This window comes from Lepus europaeus, chromosome 6 (assembly GCF_033115175.1).
Source record: "Lepus europaeus isolate LE1 chromosome 6, mLepTim1.pri, whole genome shotgun sequence".
Taxonomy (NCBI): domain Eukaryota; kingdom Metazoa; phylum Chordata; class Mammalia; order Lagomorpha; family Leporidae; genus Lepus; species Lepus europaeus.
The window spans coordinates 64,850,846-64,877,782 of NC_084832.1; the positions used below are offsets into that span (position 1 = coordinate 64,850,846).

At 50.6% G+C, this 26,937-nt stretch overlaps 1 pseudogene; it reads right to left on the reverse strand.

Annotated features, from left to right (window-relative positions):
* Nucleotides 1–874: 874 nt before the first annotated feature.
* Nucleotides 875–26,937, reverse strand: part of LOC133762102 (guanylate cyclase soluble subunit beta-2-like) — a 73,761-nt pseudogene continuing 47,698 nt past the window's right edge.

Below are 26,937 nucleotides of genomic sequence, written 5' to 3' on the forward strand. Positions count from 1 at the left end.
GGAGGAAGCTCCTGGCTCCTGGCTTCCGATCAGCGCAGCTGCAGCCATTGAGGCCAACTGGGGAGTGAACCATCAGTTAAAAGACCTCTCTCTCTCTCTTTCTCTCTCTCTCTCCTCTCTCTGTCTTTCCTCTCTCTGTGTAACTCTGACTTTCAAATGAATAAATAAATCTTTCAAAAAATACATAATTGCTCGGCAGTTGTGCATCTTAAACTTCAAAATGGCACTTACTGAATCTGGGAAAGTTTAGTTTACAAACTGATCTTTTTTGTGACATGCTGAATCAAAAATATTTTAGATCAAAAATATTTTAGACTTGTAAAGAACTTGTAATGAAGACATTAAGTAACTTTATTTGTGAGAAATTACTATATGTTAAAAATGAAACACAAGCATTAACCAAATGATTGATGTTAGCTATTACATACATTTGAAGGGATATTAGCTTCAATTTTAATTCTTGAGTTTTTTTAAAAAATTGTTTTTCTCATTTCCTTCTCTACAATATTTCTCCCTCCATCCTTAGCATCGTGTCTCTATAGACCAGGAGTGATTCCAGTTGGCTGGTCCCTGAGATCCTGTGTAACTCCACACACAGCATGAGCTTTCTGATGTTCTGTCTCCCGAGTGATCTACTGGGGGAGCTGAACTGGCCTATATTGTGTTTGTCATTAGTGTTTGCAATCCTTTATAATTAAGGTGTTTATTGAAGAGGAGTGTAGGAAAATGGAAACTTTCCTTCTGGAGCGTCAATAATTGAATCAGTTGAAATAAACTGACAATAGATTCACAAGAGAAAGGACATACACATTTATTAACATGCACATAAACCACACAAAATACAAAACTCAAAGAATAGCCAGGTGGTTGGAGCTTAAATATCCTCTTCCTGTGAAGAGGAAAGTGAGGCTTAGGCAGTTTTAGGGGAGAATAAATGATTTTTCGGGGAGATGAATGGGCTGAAGTATACAAGTTGACCTGGGAAACATTCCCGTGGGCTCTTGATGGGATATTTGACTTTCTGTGTCTTCCTCTGTGGTATGTGTTTAATTTTCTTTCCTTAGTGAAATTTTCATGAGAAGATGGAAGGCGATTGTGCTCCTCTTTGGCAGGTTTAGCCCTTAAGAAGGTAAGGGACCTTCAGAGAGAAGATCCAGCATTCGCTGGTCCCTAAGTGCCTTTAATTTAAAAATAGCATACCAAGGCACCCTTTCTGAGGGGTTTGATTCTCTGAGTTCTCTGTTTCCCCAACCTTGGACGGGCCAGATGAGTCATTATGGATGCATGCTGTGGGGGAGACTGGTGTTTGCCAAGCATTAGCAAATTAGCAGACAGTTTGTCTTGTGACACCACCAGTTTTGTTTGATTAATGTATTATCTCTACCACAGGGCCTCACGAGCTCTCCAAATGGCATTGTTGATCTGAGAAAGCATTAGATTCCTAGGTAAAGCTGTTTCATTTATTTACTGTATCATGTACTTCGTTAAAAAATAGTTTTTCTGTGCGATAAAACGTCCTCCCTTTTGTTCAGTTCTGATTGGCATCAGCTTTCGTGTATGTTCCTGGGTAGGGGCTGCTCAGGTTCAGACAGACCCCCCGCCCCCGCCCCGGGTTTCCTCATAACAGGAAAGAGCAAGTAGTCGGGGGCACTTGACTCTGGTAAAATAAACTAATTTAAACGCAGTGTTGGACACATTGAGTGATGAATCTTACTGCATGTTTCAGGCTTCAAATTAACCATCTGTTCCAACAGCTGGGTATTTTAAGGAGAATTTAAGTTTTAACTTTTGTGTCAGTCTCTCCTGTCTATTCACTCCAACTGCCTGTGTCTGACATGAGGGCACTTCATAAAGGTGTGTGAGTGAGCAGGTGTCTTGCTTCCCAGGATCTGTTGAAACACGAGACAGAGCTCAAGTCAGTGGCTCAGAGCAGAGGTCAGAGTTGGTCGGCAAGCCAGTCCTTCGGCTTAGCTTTCCGTTTCCTCTCTCTGAAATGTGGAGAATCCCAACACCGACTTCATCCAGGCCAGAATGGAGAGGGCTTAGCTGGGTGCCTGACCCCTAAGAAGGGTCAACGGATAGTAGCCATGGAGACCGTGATGTCAACACCATCGTTTCCAGCAGGAGCGCCAAGGGATTTACTAGACAGGGATCTTCACAATGTTTGTGGAATATGTGTATTATGAAAAAAGTATGCATGGATTACAAAACGTTTCTTGCACCAAAATAAATTAATCCTTTAATTTCATTTTCCACAAATTTTTTGACGTTCCCTGATCACAGAGGATGGAGACGTAACTTGGCTGCATCAGGGGGTCCTCAGCTTGCTCCCACCCCTCACCCCCCCGGTGCCAACTGCAGCTCCCTGGGAAGGGGAAACAAAACGAGTTAAAAATCCTCTGAAACTTTGGATTTAGAACCAGAAAGCAGATGCCCAGAGCAGCCTCTGCCTGTGTCTCAATGCAAGTTGCAATCGATTTTCTAATACCGCCTTTGCGTGGCTGCATTAAGCAGTTCGTTGACATATCATTATCACATTTTGAAGTTAAACAGCCACAGCATCTATGAGCCCTCCTCACACAGTTAATTATTCCTGAATTTTTGCGCGCTCTTGAAACATATTCTAGTTATTTCACGGTCCCCTGGGAGCACTGGCTGCCTTTGTGCCCTAGACATGGCCAGTGGTGTAAAACCTCTGCATCTGTCAGATTTCTCCATGTGGAGCATAATTGCCTGATTTCCATTTGAAAGTACAGCCCTGACATCAAAAGGACAGGGACCCACCAATGATAACAATGGGTTGCTGACACCTCCAAGGGGAGAGGGGTGAGGGGGGCGCAGTGTGGGAATAAATAGGGGTGCCAAAGAGCACTCGCCATGGCGGGGAGCAGCTCTGAATTTACAGCTGCAGACGGAGTGTCCCTCCTCGGGAACAAAACCCAACAGAAAGAATAAAGAGAAAGCAGCCGGTGGATTAGCATGGGCGTGAGCGTGCTGGAGCCAGATGGCTGGCTTTGGAGAGCCAGGGTCCCTCTTGCTTGCAGTCACCAAGCCGGCTCCCAGGGGAGGGAAATGAGCTCATTCCACCGCCAGGCACACAATTCGTCTTCTTTCTCTCACATACAACTGAGCTGCAGGAAAGTTGGAAGAGAGAGAGAGGGCGAGAAAGAAGGGGTGCTGGGGTGGCTGGAAAGAATGAGCACCCAGGGAAGGGTGAGGCGCCAGGCTGGGGCCAGGCTGCAGCACTCAAATGGCCATGCAGGGGGACGCCACGTGCAGCAAGAGAGGGCGGCAGAGGGGCCCCTGGCCTTTTGTTAATGCGTCCACTGACATCCATGAAGGTCACCTCCATGGTCCGACTTTCCCAAAGGACTTGGTGTGTAAAGGGTCAAGAGGAAGGACAGGGCTGCTTGGAGAAGCCCTGGGAATAAGCTCAGGGCCCACGTGCAGAGGGACGGCGGGCATCATCTTCAAGATCTCACTAATGAGTGAGCCCGCCTCCCTCCACGGGCTGAAGGCCAGTGGATTTGTCAGTGTTTGGCCTGTGGACCAGCCATCTGCTTGGATCCATCTCTGCCATGCCCCAGACAGGTGCCCTGGGGCGAAGGAGCTGGAGTGGGCGGTGGGGAGTTTGGAGAGAAGCACTCTCACAGGGAACACGCACCTAGCAGGTTGTGAGTGTGGGAGTGCTTCTTTCGTACAGGGTGTGAAGGCTGAGGACGGTCAGCCTACCCTCACACTGCCTGCCGTGCTTGGGAAAGCATTTGCTACTCATGAACGAGTTTATTATCTGGAGTGACAGCCAGACGTTCCGCTGCTGGTCATCGGGCAGACCGGAGGATGCTGATGGCCAGCACAACATTTGCACATGTGTGCAGAGGAGTGGGCATCCCGCACACCAGCCTCTGGGCCATGCTCACACACCCCCAGCTTAGCACAACACTGCCACGGCCCCCAACCCAGAGAAGCAGCTCCAAGGGAAAAATGAAAGCACTCTCGGGCTGCTGTGGGCTCACGGAGCGCTGCCTCTTCCTGGCTCGGTTTCCCCGGGCACAGGCAATCTGCCTCCAGCAGTGTTTACTCTAAAGAATAAATAGTAGGCTCCCAAATCCAGGGAGATGCGGTTATTCAGTGACAGCTGGAAATGATTATTAAAATCACAATAAACACGGAGCAAAGTCCTCTCCATTTTCAGGCAGAATTAGGACACCTGCTCCCCAAATTCCGGCATCTTAGGTAGAACTGAGCATGAAGCTGGCAGGTTCTGACAGGGCCAAGGAAGCGAAGCAAGCTGCCAGCTGGGAGCAGAGACCACAGGCTCCGCGTTTCTCCTTCCAAAAGTAAAGCAGGGGTGGGTGCGGGGGTGTAGCAGGTTAAGCCGCCACTCAGGAAGCCTGTATTCCGTATCAGAGTGCCTGGTTCAAGTCCCCGGCTACTCCACACTTCCAGTCCAGCTCCCTGCTAATGCACCTGGGAGGTAGCTGGTGATGGCCCATGTACGTGTGTCCTTACCACCCATATGGGAGACCCAGATGAAGTTCCTGGCCCCTGGCTTCAGCCTGACCTAGTCCTGTATCATTGTGGGTATTTGGGGAGTGAATTAGTAGATGAGATCTCTCTCTCTCTCTCTCTCTCTCTCTCTCTCTCTCTCTCTCTCTCCCTCTCTCACCTTGGCTTTCAAATCAATAAATAAATCCTTTTTAAAAAAGATTTATTTATTTGAAAGGCAAGGCGGAGTTACAGAGGCAGAGAGAGGTCTTCCATCCACTGGTTCACTCCCCAAACAGCCACAACAGCCGGAGCTGGGCTGATCCAAAGCCAGGAGCCTGGAGCTTCTTCCAGGTCTCCCACACGGGTGCAGGGGCCCAAGCACTTGGGCCATCATCTACTGCTTTCCCAGGCCATAGCAGAGAGCTGGATCAAAGTGGAGCAGTTGGGACTTGAACCAATGCCCATATGAGATGCTGGTACTGCAGGCGGCAGCTTTACCCACTACACCACAGCACCTGCTCCAACTTTTTATTTTGTTTTATTTTATTTTAAATTTTATTTGTTATAGAAGTTTCATGTATTTCATATACACAGATTTAGGAACATAGTGACACTTCCCTTCCCTCCCCCCATCCACACTCTAACTCTTCTTCCTCCTCCCTCTCCCATTCCCATTCTTAATTTTTACAAAGATCTGTTTTTAGTTTACTTAATGATCATAAAGTTTACTCTACACTAAGTAAAACAGTTCAACAAATAGTGTGAAAAAAATCACTGTTTCTCAATGGAAGAGACAAGGGATGTAAACACTCATCAAATCTCAAAATGTGCATTTTACTCCAATACATTACATTTCAGGTACTCTAATAGTTACCTCGGCTCAGGGAAAACACATAATATCTGTCTTTTTTACTAGCTTATTTCACCAAGTATAGGCCAGAGATGTGGTACAGTGGATTAAGCTGCTGCCTGCAATGCCAGCATCCATATGGGTGCCGGTTCAAGTCCCGGCTGCTCCACTTTCAATCCAGGTCTCTCCTTGTGGCCTAGAAAAGCAACAGAAAATGGCCCAAGTGCTTGGGCCCCTGCACCCACAGGGAGACCCAGATGAAGCTCCTGGTTCCTGGCTCCTGGCTTTGGTCAGGTCCAGCCCAGCCAGTTGTTGTGGCCACCTGAGGGGAGAACCAGTAGATGAAAGATCTCTTTCTCTGCCTCCCCCACCTCTGTAACTGTACCTTTCAAACAAGTAAAAATAAATCTTTAAAAAATTAAAAAGTAAAAGCAAAGAGTTTTTGCAAGCGTCAGTAGCTCCTGATGACAACTTTAGGGGGCAGGATCTCTGCTATCCCTATTTTACACAAAGGAACCCGGCACACACACGGGTCTAGTGACTTTGTGAATGACACATAGCTGGTAAGGGGTAGAGCTGGGCCTGGCTCCCATGGCCACACCTCCAAGCTGCCCTGCCTCTCCTGCTGGTGTGATGAGTCTGGGCGCCAGGCAGCCTGCCTCAGCTACTCACCGGCAATGTGAACCTCTGTGAGTTCCCACCTCCTCGCTTTCAGCCAGGGACTAGAAGAGCTGTTTCCCAGGGCTGGTGCCAGGAGCAGAAGTGACCAGTGCATGGGGGCCAGTGCCTGCCACGTGCTTAATACTCAGTAAAACCTACCAGCTGCTACAATTGCTAGTTACTACCAACGTGAGTATTGCTGTCATCTTTGCACACTTATGTCTCAGGCCTCACCGAAAAGCTGTCAGGTAGTCAGGGCAGCTGTCCCTAACTCCATTTCTTTTAGTTTTTTTTTAAAGATTTACTTATTTATTTGAAAGGTAGAATGACCGGGGGGGGGGGGGGGGAGGGAGATGGGGAGGGAGAGGGAGAGGGAGATCTTCCACCCACTGATTCACTCCCGAAATGGCTGCAATAGCCAGGGCTGGGTCAGGCCAGAGCCAGCAGCCTAGGAGTCTCCCGGAGTACTTGAGCCATCATCCACTGCCTTGCCTGGCCTTTAGCAGACAGCTGGGTCAGAAGCAGAGCAGCTGGGACTCCGACATGGGGTGCTGCCATCCAAAGTGGCAGCTTAACCGTCGCACCACAGCATAGGCCTCCTAACCCATCCACAGCTGGTGAAGTTGAGATGCCCAGACATCACATGGTGGAGCCGGGGAGGTGTTTTCTTGCCTCTGAATGTTGGGGTCAGCATAACCTGAGCTTGCTGTGCCCTGCTGGACAGCGCCCCCATCTGCCCATTGTTAGACACAGCAGGGAGGGTGCCATCTAGGAAGACAGGAGCAAGGAATTGAACTCCCGTCACCTCCTCTTCCCGTCTTGGCCCTGGGATGGGCTGGGGACAGGGTCAGGTCCTGCCCATGTCCCCTGGAACCGCTGAAAGGGAGTTCATCTTCTTGGGACCAGAAAAGCACCTGCATGGATGAGTTACAGACTTATGTGTGCTCTGAAGATTTTCTCGATGATTGAAGGTTTATTTTTTCCCCATCAACAAATGCAGAAACATGACCCAGAGACGACTTCCACCCTCCTCCCAGTGCAAGGGCCCCTGAGAACGTCCCCAGTGGCACAGGGTGTTTCTGTGCCGGAGCAGCAGAGGAGCCGGCCCAGGGCCCGGGTGTCTGGCTGCACACGGCCCTGTCTCCGTATCTGTCCGAGCTCTGGCCTTCCACTGATTTTCACATTTTCCCCTCCATTTTACTTTCAGGAACTCTCTGGGGAATGCAGGTTTTGTTCTGTTGCTTTTACAGAATTCCCAGAGCTGGGAATGAAAATGACTTCCTTTCCGAACCCCTGGCTGAGTGCTTTCACAAAAAAATCTCTGTGTTGTGTTTAAACTACAGAGTCTGGGTCCCTCCTCCCCTATCTCCTCCTCCTCCTCCTCCTCCTCCTCCTCCTCTCTCCTCTCCTCTCTCTCTCTCCCTTTCACAACCAGGTAAAAGGAGAAAATTCACACAAGCTTCCAAGGCCAAGGTGTCCTCTGAAGTCAGCCCCTGGGGCTCTTGCTCCTAAGGGAAGGTTTAGAGGAAGTGTTCCCGTGAGAGCAGGAAGCCTTCCTTCTCGATACAGGAAAACAGAGACAGGTCCCATGGCCAGGCTTGCCACCTAGGGAACAGATACAACCGAAGGCTCAAAGTTCAGAGGCTGGCTTTGAACCAAGATCAGAAAAGCACATTTTCCAAACTTATCAGGATTGTGTTTCTAGACTTCGATTCTCAAAGGGACCATGAAGCAGAGACACGGCTGAAAATGTTCTGAGGACTGAAGCTATTTTTCCTTGTCACCATAGAATTAAGGGGGAGGGGGCCGAGGTGGGAGATCTAATCCCATGGGGCTGTTTTGCCTCTGTTACAACACAACACAGAAACCAGACGACAGGGAGTCTTTGGGAAAGCGATATGTCTCTGTCTCCTCTGACCAGCAGTCCGCTGAGCCCGGCCCGGCCACTGGATTGGCAGCAGGTGTGAGCCCATCCAATGCTGCAACAAGGCAGAGGGAGAGCGCTTAGTCAAGCTGCAAGCATGGACAGGACTCTCCTCTCAGAGGGCTCCATCTGAGCCAGGCCCCAGGGAACAGAGTGCCGACCCCCTAGGTGTCCTCTCCTTCCCGGCCCGGGAAGGCTGCCTTCGCCACCAAGGCCAAGGACGCCCATGCTGGCCCCTGCCTTGTGAGGCTCCACACCGCATCGTCCATCATCACCAGTCATGCCGCAGACCTGACTCACCTCGTCGTGCTGCTGCCCCTACCTTGCAGGCCTGGGGCTGCCTGGGAGTTCAGAGCAGTGACGTCATGCAGGCTGGCGTGCAGACCCCGCGCTGCTACTGCTCCACACGTGGCCGTGAACGCATTGCTTCATCTCCCTGAGCCTCCTGTCTCCTCCTCTGAAGATTTAGGGATGAACAATCATAGCTACCTCCCAGAGTCCATCTGATCCTTAAATTCTCTGTCGAGGGGGCTGACTCCATGCCCCACACCAAGATTTCCAAGGGCTGGAAGCAGGCCAGGGAGAAGGCCTGGGAAAGGAACCACCTCTGGGACGGTGAGCCCAGACAGGAGGGGGAGTAGGAAGAGAGGTGGATGGAGGCCAGCCCCACCTCCCCGTGCTCTGCCTGCCGTCTGGCTTGGAAAGGTCGCTGTCTGAGCTTTGAAGCCATCTATCACTCTGCTCGCCTTGTCTTCAAATCATTATTCCAGAGACACTCGAGTTGCAAGAGGCTGATGTTTTAGAGCTGAGACACACACACACATGCACACACGCACACACATCTATCTAGTGCTCTCGAAAGCAGAAGTCTCGAGGGCCTGTCTTTAGCTCTGCTCCCCAGGGGATGGATGGCTTCTTTCACCATTCGGGGCTGTTAGCACCTCACGTTTCTTCTCCATCCACAGCCAGTTACTGGTTCTGCTTTAAGATCCTAAGAGCTATGGGTCGTCTTCTGCAGAGCCAGGTAGACTGAGACCAGCTCCACTTGCTCATGTGCTGCTCGTTAAGGAACACAGGTGATGCCACTTGTGATGCATGGGGACAGCTCTCGCTGGCTCTCACCTGCATCTCAGGACAAGAGAGGGTTCTGGAGCACAGGAGGGCTGGAAGGTTCTGGGCGGGGGGCAGCCATGACCTGGAGCAACCTCGTGTGGGTGTGCAGCTCATGCATAAGTAGAGCTAATCTAACGCAGAATCGAGATTCAGAAAACTCTCAAATGAAGCATTTTGGTGGGTGGGGCCAAACCACAGTTGGCTGAGTACAGAAGTCATTGGTTACAGATTCATTCCATCGCCATGGCCCAGCCTCTCTCTGTGTCCCTTTCACAAAACATGGGATCATGTTCAGCAATATGTTATGCGTTCTGGAAATTGTTACTTATTCAGATATGAGGGGTTTTGTTTTCCGTTAATTCTCTACTAATTTTATTTTCCGTAACCCTCCTCCCTTTCGTTTTGAACTGTAGTTTACTTCAGTATTTGATTTCTTTTAGATATAAGTGTTCTTACAATTTTAAAAGGAATGACAATTTCCAAAAGCGGAAACACAGAGCTTAAATGATAAAGATAGCGTGTCTGAAAGGTTTGGGCTCGGTTTGGGTTTCGTGTCACAGAGGACAAAGGAAAAGCAGTTGACTACTGATCAAGTGCAGTTTTTCTGTGGAGAAAACCTGGCCACCTGCCTCTGCATCCATTACTGCTCGTTATTAATAAAGATGGAGCTCAAACATCTAATGCCTTTTGTGCCTCAGTTTCTCTGGTTGTCAAAGGATATCAAACAGCACATCTGTCTCCCACTCAACTTGTAGAAATGGTGCCCAAATCAGAGAGAGAAAAATCTCCATAAACTAGCACTGTGGTCACAAAACTTATTTCATGCCTTTATCATTTTCTCTAGAGCTGGGATTGATCCGAGTAAAAACGGAAATGGAGCTAGCTGGAGCTGGAACTGCTGAAGCCGAGGGGGATACAGGGAAGTCTGTAACTAATCGTCTCCACCTGGGAGCAGCCAGGTGCCCCCCCCCCCCCCCCCCGCTTCCAGAGAGCAGATTTCTTTGGAACCAGGTGAGGAATCTGTTTTCCGGTTGAAATTCTCACAAGGAATTTGGAAGGACTGTAATGCTAAGAATGATATTCCACAGAACGCTTAGCAGACACTCTATTCCACAGTCTTTCCTGGAGTACTTTTTTTTCCTTCTGATTTCTCTCTGCAAAAAATGTTAAACTGAACTGTCTTTGATTCAGCCTTTCCTCGAGCCTGCCACCGTCACTTTCTCACTTGTGCCTCCCGGGGTCTCATGTCCTCATTTCCACTCTCATCTCCCTTGAACTGGATCGCCTCATTCTTCTTTTCTCTCCACGAAAAAACATTTCCTGATCAACAGGGGAAGAAACATGACCAAGTAGGGTTGTAGTAGCTAAAAGAACGGAGATACTACATGAAGAGGGGAACAGGCTAAACATGACTCCATCATCATGAGCCTGTGCTCACAATGTCAGACAAGACTTGTTCAGCGTGGAGTTGCGAGAGTCTCAGAATTCCCACGCGTGGATGTTTGACCTTTCACCCCGATCTAACTGCACCACCCAGATGGCAGAGGGATCTCGTTTGCCTGAGATGAATTCTCATCCCTCGATCACGCTGCTCCTGATCCAAGGACTGCCCGTTAGGAGCATCAGTGCTCACTATTAGGCGCAGTTGGGAGACGTAGCAGTCTGGTTCATTATGCTTTCCAATGAGCTGAGAGTGACAGTGTACATCAGCCATGGATATCTGACATCATGACACCTGGGACAATCTAAACTCCAAAGCTAAGTTGAACGAGTGTCGTCTTTCTTGGAAAACTCAGAGGAAACATCAGGACTCACGTAATGTTGGGATCATGACAGATGTGTTGTGATGGGCAGATGTCAGAGATAACTGGGATTTCTGTTTGGTACAATATAATTGTGATTTTCTTTTGGGGGCTTTGTAATAGCACAAGTCACATAGGAAAGAAGAGTACTGTGTCAACCACCTGATGTCATGTAAAACTTCCCACTCTGTTTTAAAGTCTGTTTAAGGGGCCAGCATTGTGATGTGGTGGGTAAAGTCACTATGTATCAGGAAGTCAGAATTTCTAGAAAAACATTTCTAAGGAAGGATCTTAAAATAAATTTTTAAAAAGTAACAATTTTACTTTTTTATTTAATTTTTTTGACAGAGTTAGTGAGAGAGAGACAGAGAGAAAGGTCTTCCTTCCGTTGGTTCACCCCCCAAATGGCTGCCACAGCTGGAGCTACGCCAATCCAAAGCCAGGAGCCAGGTGCTTCTCCTGGTCTCCCATGTAGGTGCAGGGCCCAAGGACTTGGGCCATCCTCCACTGCACTCCCAGGCCACAGCAGAGAGCTGGACTGGAAGAGGAGCAACCAGGACTAGAACCCGGTGCCCATATGGGGTGCCGGCACCGCAGGTGGAGGATTAACCAAGTGAGCCATGGCGCCGGCCCCAATTTTACTTTTTAAAGATTTATTTATTTGAAAGTCAGAATTAGAGAGAGGCAGAAGCAGAGAGAGAGAGGTCTTCTATCCACTGGTTCACTCCCCAAATGACTGCAACGGCAGGAGCTTAGTCGATAGGAAGCCAGGAGTCAGAAGCTTCTTCCAGGTCTCCCATGTAGGTGCAGGGGTCCAAGGACGTGGACCATCTTCCACTGCTTTTCCAGGAGTGTTAACAGGGAGCTGGATTGGAAGTGGAGCAGCCAGGACTCAAACCAGCTCCCAAATAGGATGCCGGCACTGCAGGAGACAGCTTTACCCACTACGTCACAGCACCAGCCCCTTAAAATAAATTTTATGTGGGCCAGTGTGATGGTGTATCAGGAATAGCTGCCACCTGGGATGCCAGCATCCCATATAGGCTCAGGTTCGAGTCCCAGCTGCTCCACTTCCGATCCAGCTCCCTGCTAATGCACCTGGGAAAAGTAGCAGAGGATGACCCAAGTTCATGAGCCCCTGCACCCAGGTGGAAGACCCAGAAGAAGCTCCAGGCTCCTGACTTTGGCCTGGCCCAGCTGTGGCTGTTGTGGCCATTTGGAAAGTGAACCAGCGGGTGGAAGATTTCTCTGTCTCTTCCTCTCTCTCTCTAACTCTGCCTTTCAAATAAAAATAAATGAAAAAAACAAACAAACAAACAAACAAACAACCCACAACCTTGAAGGACCACATCTCGGTTTAAACTCTGAGTCTCTGCGACTGAGGCTGAGGGTTTGGCAGGAGCATGAAGTCAGCCCGGTCTTCATGGTCTCGAGGCACCGCATCACCACCGGAAGGCCCGCCCCCACCCGTGCTGGCTGGCCCCCGTCTACCCAGCCCCGTCCTGGCTGTAGGCTGCATGGCTCCACTCCTCCCCGCCCCCACCCCCACTTGCTTCCATCTCCATTGTTTTCCAAGGCATTTACAGGTTCTGGGAGAGGGAAAGGAGCCACAAACGTCATTCCAGAACTGAGATTTTGGGAGGGAATTCCTGCCAGCGGAAGTGGAAGTCTGTCCTGGTGACACAAAGGCTGCGGGGAGTCTCCAGGATGTGGGGAGGGGCTGCCATTTAGGAATCACCCCCAGTTGCTTCCTGTTTCTATCCGTGGGTGTAAGAAGCCATGCCATGGAGGAAATAGCTCTCCAGCTTCCAGAAGCCCCTCGTTCTCCAGAGATCAGAGCAGATCCTTGCCTGTGCCTGATCTGCCATCCTCTGTTCGTCCTCTAAGAGGCTCTGCGAATCCTCAGGGTGCCTGCCAGCATCACTCGTGCTCACTGTTGGCACTGGACCCCTGGCAGGAAGCTACTGCACTGGCTTCTCTGGTCCCAGTCGTTTCATGTTCCTCGTCTGTGCTATATCTTCTGTTTGAATATCTGGGGTGCCTCATAGCCGTGCACCCAGACCCAGACGTTTGTTAAACCTCAAGTGATGAAGCAGCTGGCGCAGCCACACTCCCGTGGCAACCCTGTGAAGACGTCTTCCTCCAGGATGAAGAAAATGACTTGACGAGGTCTTGCCTCGAGGGACACAGCTGGTCACCGAGTGCCAGGATTTGAATGCAGCCCTGGGGATTCCTATTGCCATTTAATGCTTGTCTATCATGGTGGTGGTTCTCAAACCCGCTGGCTCATCAGAATCCCCTGCAAAGCAGCTTGACAAAGTAGAGTTGCGGATTCACCTCTAGACCCGCTACGTGGCTCCCACCCCTCCCATGACCCCCCTGCTCTGACGGTGTGACTTCCGGTCTGTGATACCACAGGTGACATATGACCTTAGAGGGCAGCTCTAACACTGAGCATCTCAGGTTTATGCAGTAATAGCCTCCTTGTTTGTGAAGAACTCATTTCGCCTCCCCGGATCATGCTCCTACAGGACCTTTCTGGGTTAACATCAGCTTCTAAAAGGGCCAAGATTAAATGCAGGTGCATCCATGGCTCCTTAGCCCCAGGTAGGAAAGGCCAGGAAAGTGTAGCAGCCCTGTTCAGGAAGGCTGTGGAGCATCCTCTGAGCTTAAAGGAGGGATCTGGCCTTCCTCCACAGCTGGCTCTGAGCCAGACGGACCCTAGCTAACTGGGCATGTTGGTAAAGGCACTTCGATGGTGGGGACTCTGTAAATTGAGTGGCGAGGACCCTGGCAGTTAAGTGACCATAAACCCATCCTAGAATCACCTGATGGGGGTTGTGAATGGTGGGAAAGTTCTTCCCAGCAGGAAGAGGGAGAGCCAGCAGCCCCCTGCCAACAGCCTGCTGCCAGCAGCCCACCAAGCCCTAGCCTCACCCGGGAGAGAGAACTCACCACTGAAGTTCTCCAAAGCAATTAGGAGTTGCTTAGAGAAGTCCCCCAAGTTGACTTAACCTGCCACGACCTTAGCAAGCCGACACCCCATGCCCGTGATTTCCAAGGAGGGGTCGCCTCCAGAGAGGGGCCCGGGCTACTTGCTGAAGCCCGTGAGCCAGTCCACCTGGAAACCATTACTGTCATGGCTGGGACAATCAGCTAGGAGACAAGCTGAAGCAAGTTTAAATTTGAAAAACACATGAACAGGGGCCTGATGAGAAGCCCGAGAGACTGCCAGCAAGGACAGCTGGACGGGCAATTTTGGAGTCCATACTGAAGGGCAGTTGCTTGAGTGACCAAGTCAACACACGCTGATCTCTCTCTGGCTCACTGCTCCTGGTTAATTGCGCTGGGGAGTGTCCCCACTGACACATTTGCACGTTGATGTGGAAATGAGGCTCTGGGTGTAGCAGGCCGGGCTGGCCTGGGTCCTGCCAGTGCTTGCAACTGTCATGGCAAGAGGTGCTAGGCCTTAAAGGGAGGCAGTAGGGCTCCAAGGAGGGCGAGTGACACACCTCAACTGGCTCTGAGGGTGTCCCCTTTGCAGCTGCACCGCTGCAGACTGTCAAGGAGCAGGTGTCTGCATGGGTGGTAGGAAGGAGCAGGGGATTGCCTGCACTCACACACCTGAGAGCCAACTCAGGTGAGACACAAAGGACAAAGCTGCCCAAGTGCCATCATGTTTGGTGGCCAAGTGACGACCCCGAGGGGGTTGGTGGCAGATGCAATCAGTGATATGATTCTTGAATGTCGGCACAACAGCCGTGAGACTGGGGAGCAGGCAGATCTCAAGGGTAGCAGATCTCACAGCCTCCTCTTCGGAGCCCCACCAGGCTGCTAGTTGGAAACATGTCCCCCTGGGGAGACCCTCTAGGGGCAGTTGGCGAGGCCAGGCACTCCTGTAGAGACCCTCTCGCAGCCTGCTCCTCTACCTCAGAGCTAAGCCTGGGGCCTGCACACTGGGGAGAAATGGCACCAAGCCCGGTGGGAAAGGTAGGTTCTGGGAAAAGGAAGCACAAATCCTACAAAGCTAAAGTTCTACATCCGCTGCCAACCATCAGAGAGGAGAAAGGAAGATGCACCAACCAGCGGTACTGCAAGGTCAAGGTGTGTGAGAGCACTGTGAACAGGCAAGTTCTGGCTTAGTAGCTCTGGGGTTAGGTAGCTTTGGGACCCTTGTCCCAGCTCGCTGTGTATCCACTTCTTGAAACCTCTGGTGCACACCAGTTTATTATTCACATTCACACACACACACACACACAGTATGTGAGCTAGTCTTCATTAATGCACCTGCTAATCACATTGAACCATCAGAAATCTGTCCAGATGGGCTCAGAGGATCTGAGGGAAACATGGCTGGGCCACTGTGAAGCCAACATATCCAAGTGCAGCATCTTTCTGCTGGGGGAACTCATGACATCATTCCATGGACCTAGGGCCTCCAAGACCAACAAGCCTGAAGATTGAATCCTACTCCTTCCACTTAATGGTTGTGCCGCCTCACATAAATCACATTGCTCTTTTGCTCTCCAAGTTTCTTACCTCTCTTGAGGGAGTGTTACTGTGACTGCTGTGTCCTGTGACTGTTGCATAAAGAGTTCAGGTGAGTTGGCACAAAGTAGTTGCCAAAAAAAATCTCAGTTCTCTATTCTTCTGATTTTCTCCCCAAAATTAGGTGGCCTCAGTTTCTCCTTCTCTAATCTCTGGTGTTGGATTTTGTCCAGGAAAGCCACACTTAGAAGATACACTGGATCAGGAACCCAGGTGAAAATTTCTGACTCCTGCCTCCAAACAAGATGCCCAGCCCAGCCCTGCCCTGTCCAGCCGTGTTGGTCCCCTTGTGGCAGGACTCCTCTCTGTAGCAAACGTTTGCAAAATATATTTGCTCACTTTCCTGGAGCATAAGGAGTTCTGAGACCTTTCCCTGTGAGCAGTTTCTGGAGCAGTCATTCAGGAATTTATTGAAGGCTCTCAGGGAGCCCCAGCAGCTCCTCCTCTCACCCTAGATACCTGTATGCATGTAGATAAAAGGTCAAGGTCAAAACTGTCCGAGGCCCCTCCTCACCTCTCTGGCCTCAACTTCTGCCACTGGTTCCCTTCCTCTTCTGTCCCTCTCCATACACGCTGGCCCTCTGGTCTCCTTTGAACTTGCTAAGCTTGTGTGTGCCTTAGGGCACGGTGCTCCAGAAGCCACCCAGGTAGCCACATAGCAACCCTTCCCCTGCAGCCAAGTCCCAAGAATGCTGCCCCCTACTGGAAGCCCTCCACAACCCTCTTCCCCATCTCTCAGCTTAATTTTCTTTGTAACATTCATCGCTGCTTGAAATGACCTTACTGATTTTGGAACATGTCACCTGTCTGTCTCCCTCTACTAAAACACAAGCTATAGGAAGGCAAGGAGCCTTTGAGCTTCTCAGGTCCAGAGTCCCCACTTCCATCTGCCCCTGGATGGGAGAGAGGGCAGCTGTGCTCTGTCTCCTGTCACCTGAACTCAACACAAGAGTGCAGATCACTCCCTCATCCTCAGGAAATGGGATCGAACTAGAGGGACATCTGTAGGCATCAGGGCTCATAGGACTTTGGCAAGACATTGTCTGATAAATACAATAACAGCCAAACTCCTCCTTCTGTGAATTTTTGTTCTCCTAACTCTCCACCTGGACTGTCTCATCCGTCTCAGTGACCAGGGCGATTTTTGAGAAAGGCATAGGGCGCAATCCTCTGTAACAGTCACACCTGCTGCCTAGCTTCAGCGCTCAACTCTAGGATCGCCTAGCATGGAGTTCCCAGAATGGGAGAGGGTGGCTGTGCTGCCTTCTGCTCGGCCGTCCCAGGGTCCTCAGTGCTCCTTTGTGACCCCACACTCGAAACCCAGCAGAGGCAGGTCTGAGAACAGCTCCCAGGTGCTGAATGACTGCCAAGGGAGGGAGAAGTGAGGAGCAAGCCCATCCCACCACCCTGAGAGGTGGAAAAGAGGCAGGCATCCCTGGGGCTACACTACAGGGTCTTGTCCAGCACTGGCACTTCTAAAAAGCTCCATATTATGGGGGTAGGGGTGTGGACAGCACTCCTAATGGACAGCCCAGGGGCCCTGGGAAACATGGTTCAATGGGTGCATGGAGACCAGTGAGTTGTGCTGGGTACTACAGATCCTTTTGGAGGGAGTACAGGGGTTTCTTCCAGAATGAGGGTCCCCTGGAACATTTGCAGGGGGTGGGCGAGATCACAACAGAAACTTCCTGGAAATGCAGTGAGCAACAATCAAGCATTCTCCTGCCCAGACCCCCAAATGCCACCTTTACCAACTCTGGCTCTTCTCTTAAGGTTCTATCTACTTATTTTTATTTGTTTGAAAACTAGAGAGAGAGAGAGATAGCAATTGATCTTCCATTCCCTGGTTCACTCCTCAACTACCCAGAACAGCCAGGACTGAATCAGACCAAAATCAGGAGCCTGGAATTCTACAGGTCCCCCATGTGGGTGGCAGAGACCCACGTACTTGAGCCATCACCTGCTGCTTCCCAGACACATTGGCAGGGAACTGGATGTGGGCACCCCAGGCGGCACCTTCACTGCACCAAACACCTGCCTCCCTGATTGTGTATTGCCCATCCCCCATGAGGTGCACCCCGAACCTGCCATTGTCTTTCCCTGCAACACAGGCCTGGGGGTGTCTGAAGCCCGCCTCTGGGTGCTCACCATCCGCTGTGTCAATGTTTGGGGTAGAGGGCAGCTGCTGACTGTCCTTGTACCTCATGGTAGCAACAAGTTTCCTGGCTTGGTTTCCCCGGGTGCTCACTTCCGCGGGAAGAGGGAGGGAAAGTGAGTAGCTTGGCACGCATCACACATCACACCGGCCCAGGGGGCAGGGAGACTTCTCTGATGTCTCCACCCATAGGCAGTCCCTTGAGCTTTCCTTCAGGTTCCTGTGGTGTGCAGCATGGGACAAGGATTCTGATGGTCAAATGTCTGTCTACAAGGCTGAGGAGCATGAAACACATTTAAGACACTCATCGCCTGCAATAATGAGCCAGCGCACCTGCTTCTGACAAGAAAGGGGAGAAAGGGAAGATGGGTTGAGGAAGAGCTCTCCTGAATGCCATCCTTTCTTGTTCCCATTTCCTCCTGCAACTCATCACACCAGCGAAGGGGTGGGGGCTGCTGCCCACGAGGGCAGAGTAAAGAAACCCAAAGATCCACCCCTGTGCACAGCTTTGCTCTAAGACAGTCTTTGATGCTGGTGACACCTTAGAACCACCTGGCATTTATCTTCTGCCCTACCCTCTGCTTCTCTCCAGGTCACCCAAAGGTCCAGTATGTGTATGTGTGTGTGTGTGTGTGTGTATCCCATGGGGCAGAGGATAGGCACATCCAATGGTGTCTTCAGGGGCCCTCCTCCATCGCTGGCTTTGACAGACCCTGTGTTGCCACACGGAGAGGGCAGTGGTCACTGGGGAGGGGCATCTTGACCCACAGAGGTTGACAAGGTCCCTGTGGAAGCAGCATCTGCACAGGGTCTCCCCCAAGAGTGCCTGACCCCCTGCTCCTCTGGGAGCAGGGAAGATGAAGAGCAGGTGCACAGAGACAGCCTGATGGCTGAGGCTCAGGAGCTCACAACAGGAAACCCAAGGATGCTGTGAAGAGGGATGAGCTGTCCCAGGAGCAGGAAAAGACAGGGGCTGAGGTCCTCCCCTCTTGGCGCCACAGGTAGGGCTGTGCCCCTTTACGGGAGGCCCCTGTCTGAGGGAGTGCAGGGGGCGGGGCTGGCAGCAGCCCAGAGGGAGGGATGCCTTTTTTCTCTATTATAAGCCATGTCTGGGGACCATGAACTCCCTACCTCCAGGGTGCCTTTTCCTAATTTTCAAAGACACTATAGGATGGAGGCACTACACACCGCCCCAGGCCCTCTCTCCCTGCTTTCTCAGGCTCCATACTAGGGTCTTCCAGTTGATGCAGTCTTTCTTTTGTAAAAAATACAAAAATGTAGTCTTTTCTTATTGATCGGTTGATTGACTGATTGATTGACTTAAGGGCAAACTCTCATCTTCTGGTTCACTTCCCAAATGCTCACCATGGCCAGGGCTGGTCTGGGCTGGAAGCTCAATCCAAGACTCAGTTAAGGCCTCCCCCATGGGTGGCAGGGACCCAATCACTTGAGCCATTACTGCTACTTCCTCAAGTCTGCAGGAAACTGGAGTCAGGAGCCAGAGCCATGTACGGAACCCAGGATCTCTGCTATAGGGCTAAATGCCTGCCCTGGGTGGAGCGCTTTAACTCATCTTTCACTCTGGGTTGTTTCTCCCCAGGGTGGGTTACATTCTACCAGCCAACATCTATAGAAGGCTCTTTCCAGACTAGGAAGCTTGGGCACTCCCTGTGGGGGGAAGGGAGCGAGCTCTGCGGGGTTTGAACTCCACACAGCTTCTGAGAGCAACTCTGCCTTGCCCTGGCACGAACGCCTCCAGCCCTGTTTCCCCTCCTGCAGCACGGGGTGCAATAACGCTCCTTGCCCACTTTGTCCAACTCTGACAGCAGCGAAGAGAAAAGGAGAACAAGTTGGTTCCCCCTCTCTAGGAGCCCCTGGTGCGGTGCATGCTGGTGGGAGGTGGGGTGTGATGTCAGTGCACAAGCTCTACGGATGGTTGCCCCTGGTCTTCATTTGCCAAACTTACTTCTAAGTTGTCTCCTCGGATGTTTCTGTGTTTCCATCAGTGAAATGCAGCCAAAAGCAACCGTGGCTCACGGGAATGATAAGGTGAGCTGATAGCAAAAACGCAAACACCATGAAAACAATTTCAAAAGTTCTTCAGATAACCACCTCTGGTTGAGCTAAGTGTACTTTATAAAACCAGAGCCAGAGTATGTGCATCTCAAAGCGACCTCCTGCCTGCATTCCTATGTAAATAAGGAACTGCTGGATTTAGAGATTTGTCCTTTTGCAGGTCCCTGGAGCAGCTGAAGATTAGCAACTGTCAGAATAAAATCCCTTTCCTTCTCCAGTTTATTTCCGGGGTTCGGGAGGGTTTGCCTCCTGCTTCCTCCTCCTGGTCTGCATTTCCCACTCATCAGGGCCGTCGCAGGAGGCCCCTGAGCTCGTGGGAGGGATTGGACCTGCCCTGAGACTTCTTTCTTGGATTCTGGCTTCTTTTTGGGGTCCCCTGAGCCGAACGATGATCCCTGATCCAGGTTAGCGCTGGCTTGTTTCACCTGAACGCCCACCCTCTGGCCATTCCTGCAGCTGGGCCAGCCGTGCATTTTGTTCCTCTCCCTGGTATTGGCACCCAGAAGGGAATGGCAGAGGCAGAAGGTGGCCGGGAGTGACGAAAGCCTATTCTGCAGACCTCAGAGGCAGCGGAGCCGAGGGGGCGCCCCGGGCTCATTCCCCAGCGACAGGAGCCCCTTTCCTGGACAGAGAAGAGCCCTGCAAATAAATGCCAGACCTCAGCCCTGCACAGGGCACATCACAATATCTAGAGTGCTCCAGGTAAGACAGTGGAGGTGATGCTCAGGAGCTGCTGCCCCACAGGGAAAGACGCAAGCTGGCTGTGGGCTGGGTGCCGCCGGTACTGCCCCTGCACCCCCAAGCACTGCATGAACGCATCCGGAGTGGTCAGTGGGCGGAATAGTGAGGTTACCGCTGCCGTGTCGCCCTTGAGCTCGCCTCGGCAGTCTAGCGGGGTTTCCTGTCTCCCCATGATCTCTCCCTCTGCGGCGTGCAAGTTCTGGATCAGAAAATGTGTGGTCATCTTCCCTTTATCTTTCATGTCACTTTCATCTCCCTCAGTGATTTCAAACCCTTGATTTTCCAGGGCTCTGCACAGAGCAAACAACACCCACCAGACAGCAAAGATGGCAAACCTGTAACTCAAGAGTGGGCTCCCATGCGAAGGGAGACACAAGCGGAGCAGGCAGGGACCCAGGACACACAGCGGAGACCCCAGATGTCTGTCAGGGTCTGCTGAGCGGGGCTGAGGTGTGGGGGGTCAGACACGCTGAGCAGGGTGCCTGAGGTCAAGGCACAGAAGTCACACCCAAACCCTGCGGACCCTGCCTCCAGTGTTCCTCCTTCCAGCGCCTCCGCCTCCACGCAGCCCTCATTCCTGCTCTGCTGTGTGGTTCGGACTCCTAGCACTCCAATTTTGGCTAAATTCTGCTCTGGAACTTCTTGTTCAAGGTTTAGCTCAGAGGCCTTTCCTCTCCAAATTCTTTCTGGGTGAGACCCTCTGCCCCTGGGCCCCCCCAACTCACTCTAATGGCCTCAGGCATGCACCTATGGTAGTTAAAGGGTAGGCACCCGGCTTGAGCCCTGGCGCCCTGGGCTGCACCAGACTCTGCTCTTTCCTAGCGTCCTTGAACCTGAGGCAACTGATTGACCTTTCTGTGCTTTTTTTTCCCTCATCTGTAAACAAGAATAATCATAGTGCATCTTCATAGAGTGTTGCAACAGTGACTGAATTAACATCCACAGGAAAATTGGGAACAGAATGTAGCCTTTTATAAGTGCTCAAAAAAGTGCATTATTTTATCTTTATCATTATACCCATCTCACTGTACAAATCATTAACTGCGAATTTTCTTTTTTCTTCCATTTGATCCAGGGTCAGCAGATTTTTTTCTACTAAAGACCAAATAGTAAATATTTTAGGCTTTGTAGACCATACAGACTCTGTGATAATTATTTGACTCTGCTGTGTCCCAATATTAGCTGCAAGAAATAAAAGCAGGGCTGTGTTCCAATAAAGCCTTATTTACAAAAGCAAGCAGCAGGCCGGGTTTGGCCCATGGATTATAATTGAATGTTCTCTTCACTAACCCATGGGCTCTTTGAGAGTGAAAACTGTGTTAGAGCGGGGGCTTGGCAGTCTCTGGGACAGCGTCTGCTGGGGGCCAGAGAGGCAATGGCCCAGACACGGGCTTCCCCCACTACTCCCCGTCCCATGGTTGCTGGGCACTCTGAACGTTCTAGAAGGAGGGAGGGTGGGATAAAGGCATGTGTGAATAACTGAATGGATACCTGTAGGCCGTGGGGCTGAGGCACGCTCTGTCAGGAGGCCCATGACTCTCCATCCTAGAGGCTGTGTTCACCAAACAAGCAGTGCCCTGGCATTTGGTCTCCCACAACTCCTGCCAAGACTGGTCCAGTGTGGATCCCCACTCTGATCTGTGCAGAGAAACGCACTAAAAACAGACCATCTAGTCCTCTCACTTTCATTTGTAAAGTGAAACAAAAGTTACATAAAACTAAGAATACTGATATTAAAGTGCTTAGCTTTGTGAGTTTTGGAAAAGTGCGTATATCCCTGCAACCATCACAAAATAAAAAGAATTACTCTGTTACCCCACAATGTTCTCTTGCTATCCCTGTGCCTCCTGTCCCTAAAAGAGATAACCACTTTTTGGGGGGCCAAAGATTAATCTGCCTGTTCTAGAACCTCACATAAATGAAATTGTATGTATATACATGTACATATATGATTTTATATGGCTTCATTTACTCAACCTAATGTTTTTTTTTCTTTTTTTTATTTTTGACAGGCAGGCAGAGTGGACAGAGAGAGAGACAGAGAGAAAGGTCTTCTTTTGCCGTTGGTTCACCCTCCAATGGCCACCGAGGCTGGCGCACTTCGGCTGGCGCACCGCACTGATCCGATGGCAGGAGCCAGGTGCTTCTCCTGGTCTCCCATGGGGTGCAGGGCCCAAGCACTTGGGCCATCCTCCACTGCACTACCTGGCCACAGCAGAGAGCTGGACTGGAAGAGGGGCAACCGGGACAGAATCCGGCGCCCCGACCAGGACTAGAACCCTGTGTGCCAGCGCCGCAGGTGGAGGATTAGCCTATTGAGCCGCTGCGCTGGCCCCTAACGTTTTTGAGCCTCATCCATATTATTTTACTGTAGTTTGTTTTTTAAATTGCTAAAGAGTGTTCTACTGTAAGAAGACATCATGATTCCATTCATCCATTCTCTTCTTCGTCAGCATTTAGTTTGTTTCCAGTTCGGAATGGTTATGATTAAGGCTGATACGGACATTTCTGTACAGATAGCTTGGTGAACACTGTTTTCATTTCTCTTAGGTGAACACCTAGAAGTGAGGTTCTGGATCACAAGGTAGGTGCATATTTCCTTTTAAAGAAAATAAAGCAAGCAGGAAAGCCTGCACCATTCTCCAGTGATTGTATCGTTTTCCGTGCCTATTAGCAAAGTGACACTTCCGGTGGCTTCACGTTTCAGCAGCATTTGGTGTTCTGGTGCATGTGAAATGACAGCTCATGTGGTTTTAACCTGCATTTTCCTGGCGGCGCAGGAGATTTTGCATATTTCTATGACTAAATTGTCCATTTACACTTTTTTTTTTTTTTTTTTGGTGCAAAACCTATTGAAGTGTTTGCCCATTTAGGGAGGGAGGCCAGGCAAAGGCCAAGGTCAGTTTCTTCTGTGGCCTGGCTCTCCGGCTTGTGGGTGTCCCTCCTGGCACCATGCCCACACAGGCTCTTTCCTCCCTGCACGCGCATTCCTAGTGTCCCCGTCTTAGGAGGACACCAGGCGTAGGCCGTGAGTGCTCACGTGGGAGGCCTCATTTTTCTTTCTTCACTCCTTGAAGACCCTGCCTCCAAACCCAGTGACATTTGGGGATACTGGGAGCTGGACCTTCAGCACAAAAATCCGGAGGGAGGAATCGACGGGGCGAGCACGTTCCGGAGCAGCCGGGCGGATGTCCCAACTTCAGCGGTTCCCGGCGTGAAGTCTGCAGCGAAAGCAAGCCAAGCCCCAAGCACCTGGACTCCAAGCAGAGGCGCTTGGAGCGCCAGGGCTCCGCAAGGGCCCTGCAGGTGGCAGAGGAGCCGGATTTAGTCATTTGAAAGGCAGTTACAGAGAGGCAGAGGCACGGAGAGGTCCTCCTTCCGCTGGGTCACTCCCCAGATGGCCACAACGCTGGAGCTGAGCGGATCCCAAGCCAAGAGCCAGGAGCTTCTTCTGGGTCTCCCACATGGGTGCAGAGGCCCAAGGACTTGGGTCATCATCTACTGCTTTCCCAGGCCATAGCAGAGAGCTGGATCAGAAGTGGAAAAATTAAAAAAAAAAAAAAAAAAAAAAACCCGGAGGGAAGGACAGAATTTGGCACATAACAACAAGGTTTATATTTTTTCCTTTCATGGTTAAGAAATCATTCCTTATTCCAAAGTCATGAAACTGTTCTTCTCTATCTTTATCAAGAAGAATTATGATTGTAGCTTTTATGGCTATGTCCATGATGTATAATAAATTAATTTTTGTGTATATATAATGATGTAGGAAAAAGTATACTTTTTTCTTTCCATACAATGTGAAATTATAACAATGAGAGAGAGAGAGACAGATAGAACTTCCTTCCATTGGTTCACTCCCCAAATGGCTGCTACGGCTGGCGCTGCGCCAATCCGAAGCCAGGAGCCAGGAGCTTCCTCCCGGTCTCCCTTATGGGTGCAGCCAGGACCAGAACCGGCGCCCATACGGGATGCTGATGTCGCAGGCACAGGATTTACCTACTGTGTCACAGTGCCGGCCCCCCTACCCTATTCTTATTTTAAAGCTGCTAACAACTTTTCCATTTTGTGCCAATCTCCCTTCCCTCCACTGCCACCTTGGTAAATTCACCATGGGGTTTCCAGGAATGCATTGCTTAATTGTATGCTTATTGGTATAGCATTATTCACCTCTGTTGTTATGCCCCTTTTATATATATATATACACTCAATTTCTCTCTCTCTCTCTCTCTCCTGATTCTATTTACACAATCATACATTTTCAGTCTGTTTTTCTCTGGTGACTTACAGTAGGGTTCTTTAACTGAAACACTCCTGTCTCATCTGACTTTCTTATCTCTACGCCCTCATTACCTCCATCTTGATTTTTTTTATTAGATTGGGGTTTAATCTCACACATGTAGAAAGCATGTTTGCCATAAGCCAAGGACGGTGGACCTTCTGTTCTTGTGATGACCGAAGGCACCGTTGACTTAGAAGATGGGCCCTGCAGTGGGCCCTGCAGCCAGGACCCGCCCTGTCTCTCAGCTTCCTGGGCACTGTGGCGAGGGCAAGTGGAGCACGTTCTCGGGACCTCCTACAAACAGGCTATCATCTGGAAAACATAATGGGTGCTACTTACTTTCGGTTGGCTGTTGAGTTGACTTTGAATTTTTAACTGACATCAGCAGGGGAGGGATCCAGAAATAAAAAGGAGGAGAGACACCATCTGACACCATATCAAGGGATTAGGATCTACTGAGCCAGTGGAAGAGGATGTCCACTTTTGATCTTAAAACCATCCATCGGGGGCCTGTGCTGTGGCGTAGTGGGTAAACCCACCACTTGCCGTGCTGGTATCCCATAAGGGTGCCAATTTGAGTCCCAGATGCTCCACTTCCAATTTGGCTCCCTGCTAATGGCCCAGGAAAGCAGTGGAAGATGGCCCAAGTGCTTGGGCCCCTGCACCCACGTGGGAAACCTGGAAGAAGCTCCCAGCTCCTGGCTTTGGCCTGGCCCAGCCCTGGCTGTTGAGACCATTTGTGGAGTGAAACAGCAGGTGGAAGATCTCTCTCTGTCTCTCTCTCCCTCTCTGCCTCTCCTTCTCTGTAACTCTGACTTTAAAAAAAACAAAAAGCAAAAACCACCTGTCCATCATTCATAGTGGGAACAAACTTCCCTATTTGGAAGAATGCTTTCCTAGGAGACAGGCAAGCAGCTGTCTCACCGATGCCGTGTGGTGGAAAGCCAGTCTGAGTATCTGGTAGCACGGTGCCTGGTCTGATCACCGGCTAGAGGCGGCTTCACCACTCAGCCTGGGTTCTGGCCCCATCAGACCGCGTGCTGGATGTGCTGTTACCCAAGAGGGAAAAGTTGGGTGTTCAGGAAACAAGAAGCACCACTGTTGCAGTGTTTGAAGAAAGAAGCAGGAACTATCAGGGAGTGGCTTTCAAGACAGATGGAGCCCTACACGGTGAGCAGCCGCCCGTGCTCAGCAGTCTCCCCAGCCATGGACAAGGAGGCTGCAGGGAGTCCCAGGGAAATCCTGAGCACCAGTCTCTTCTGAAGCTGGAAGGAAGTTGGGCCTGTGACAGCCTCACTCGTACCTCTGCTACTTAGGGATGTATGCAAGAGAAGAAAGGAGTTGGGAGAAATGGCCTGTTTAATTCCTGTAGCCCACCCAGGAGCCGCATAGGCAGATCAGGAGAACTCTGCTTCTGTGTCTGAGATGTTTGTTGTGAAGCCAAGCACGCAGCTGTCCCCTCCCTGGACGGGTTCTCCAGGGACAGGGTTCAGCACTTCTTCTGCAGAAATTCTCATCCCCAAGGCAAAATTAGCCACCCCTTGAGCATGGCTCCCAGAAGGCACTAGTGCACCCCCTACCACCAGGTAAGCAGCTCCTACTGTCTACATCTGGTGGGGGTGGGGAGAAATGAGTATTTAGAAGGGTTACCTCCTGCACTAAACATATCCCTAATATTTATTTTGTTTTCCACATATTGGCAAAAGGACCACATTAGAGCATGCAACTCTTTGCTAGGGGTATGAGGGCCATGTGGGAGGAAATGGGAAAGAAAGTGAATCAGGGAACAGTCATGAGAGAGTTAGAGGGCTGTCTGCTTCGGTGGGAAGACTTTCCAGAGAACAAGAAGCCGATGCTTACACATTAGACAGTGCGTGATCACTCCCAGGGAGTGGACCAGGGGATGGGAGCACTTGCTTTCTCTCTGCGTGTGTGTGTGTGTGTGTAATAATTTTTTGCAAAGACTTATTTTATTTCATTTGAAAGGCAGAATGATAGAGAAAGAGGGAGAGACAGAAAGAGATCTTCCATCCGCTGGTTCACTCCCCAAATGGTCGCAACAGCTGGAGCTGAGCCAGGCCCAAGTCAGAAGCCAGGAACTCCATTAAGGTTTCCCACATGGGTGCAGGGGCCCAAATACTTGAGCCATCTTCTACTGCTTTCCCAGAAGCATGAGCAGGGAGCTGGATCAGAAGTGGCATAGCTGGGACTCGAAGCGGCACTCTGATTTGAGATGCCACCGTTGCAGGTGGCAGTTTAACCTGCTTTGCCATAATGCCAGCTGCTCAAATAATT